Source organism: Octodon degus, unplaced genomic scaffold, assembly GCF_000260255.1.
Source record: "Octodon degus isolate 3935 unplaced genomic scaffold, OctDeg1.0 scaffold00122, whole genome shotgun sequence".
Taxonomy (NCBI): domain Eukaryota; kingdom Metazoa; phylum Chordata; class Mammalia; order Rodentia; family Octodontidae; genus Octodon; species Octodon degus.
The window spans coordinates 5,703,238-5,705,600 of NW_004524698.1; positions in this window are offsets into that span (position 1 = coordinate 5,703,238).

The following is a 2,363-nucleotide window of genomic DNA, read 5'->3' on the forward strand; positions in this document are numbered from 1 at the left end:
CCCCAATTTCTGGGAATTTTCCCAAAAGAACTGAAAATGTCATACCATAGTGACATATGTGCACCCATGTTTATAGCAGCACAATTTGTGACAGCCAAATCTTGGAAACAACCAAAATGCCCATCACCTGAGGAATGGATGAAAAAGATGTGGTGTTTTTATACAATAGAGTATTTATTACTGAGCCATAAAGAAAAATAAACTCAAAGCCTTCATATATAAGTCGATGTCACTTGAAGTTATAAGTGAAATAAACCAGATCCACATGTATAAATATTATGTAGTCTCCCTAGTATAAGAACTTAAAAGAAGAAATAAAAATGGAAAAGTATAACACAGTTAAATGGAAAGCGAGAATTTAAGGATTAAATAATGAAGAGAGAGCAAGGAGAAAAGTTAGGAAATATGGCAGGGGCAAAACCATACATTTATATAAACAAGATGGCTAATGCAATGGTCCCAGGAATCTCCATCATGTTTTTGAAAATAGTTAACGGGTAGAATTCTCACCCTGACTAACTCTATATGTTGATATCTGTGAACTAAGCAACTACACTGAGGATAAAAATGTGTAATACTAAAACCATGCTGAAATACCTCTTATTTTGGTCTTCTAAATGTACACTTCTTCTAATATCATATCAATTATTGCTATACTCTCTTTAAAGTAAATATTTGTAAAAAAAAAAAAAAGTAATAAAAATACAAGAGAAAAGAAAAAAAGTCAAGATTGTCCTGCTACAATGTTTTATATAGTTTGATTTCTAAATTTCTATGTAAAAATGTGTAATTTTTTTCACATTCTATAGGGATTTAAATTTTAGAATATTCATGGTTGTTGGAAAATAGCAGTTCCATGTTATGTCTAAGGTGTTTGATATTCAGACAGATAATGATGTTAAGCTCAACTGTCTATTACAGATTAATAATATCATTATGCTTCTCTTCTGGATGTTTACCAACTAAAGTTTGCATACCAAAAATTAGAGAATAAGAGAGGCTACAAGGATGACCAATATTTTGGCCCTAGCCCTTCAAGGTCGGTGAGGACTCAGGACATAAGAGAACCTGTGCTGTGACACCCTATAACTCAGTTGTATCCCAAATTTTCTGTTCAAGGAGATTATGGGGTCACAGAGGAAAGTGATCGACATTGTATAGTGTGCCTAAAGATAGTCACCTAGAGAGAAAAAAGTCACTCAGGCTTTCACAGAGAGCAAATTGGTTAATCAATGGCCATGACTCATCCACATGGCTGACACTGACAAAAGATCTAAAAGCTGCTGTACATGGTTTCAGGGTAAATCTTGAGGGATTTGACTGACCTTGTCAGATACAAAAGTTACATTTTTACTTATATAGGTCTTGTTTTAACTTGGTCTTAACCATCCAGCAGAAAAGTGTAATCATGAGGTATAAAAAGTAATGCCATATTAATATGCTGAACTATAAAAGACTCAAGTCAACAACTTCTGACACTTGCCAGTTCTGTTCATAGCCATTACTATTATGGACTATTGGACTATATTGGGTTATTTTGCTGAATTCAAATACCTACAACATTTGAACTGCCATCAAGTATGAAAAAGTCCTTAAAGACTTCTAATATAGCTTCTCTAAAAACAATGAAACGCCTATCTCTAACAAAGCAAAACAAAAAAGGGGATATAAATAAAGGACCATTTTGTAATGAAAAAATATATGCATATACAAAAGAGGATAGATATACAGCTACTTTCTCTTAATTCAATGAGAAGAAAGGTTTGTACTAATATTGTTTAGATAAGATATCATGTCCGAGGGCGCGAGGTTTCAAGATGGCAGAGACTGGGTGCTTGACCGAGAAGCAGAGGTGAGGGCCCTGAATCATCCCCTCCATGCCCCTAGCAGTTCTGGGATCCCAGCAGGAGTCTTTTGTTTTGTTTTTTTAAAGAGTAAGTAAACTATTATAGATTGTCAATATAGGGCAAAGATAAACATCTTCCACCAAGAGTGGAAAGTTTATGAACCCTACAGACCAAGCTCAAAAGGAAGCCCGGAAGAGAGAATTGAAGAAGAACAAAAAACAGTACATGATGGTTAGAGCTACAGTTTTGAAGATGAAAGATCCCTAACACATTATCCGGGACATGGAGAAATGGGATGAAATGGAGTTTAACCCAGTACAACAACCACAGTTAAATGAGAAAGTACTGAAAGACAAATGTAAAAAGCTTTGAGAAACCTTTGAATGTATGCTACAACTTTATGAAAAAGAGAATCCGGATATTTATAAAGAATTGGGAGAGTCCTAGCCCAGGTCTGGTGAGTGTGTAGAGAGCTTCCGGCTACCCTGCGCCGACGGGACGAGTCACAGCCCAGGC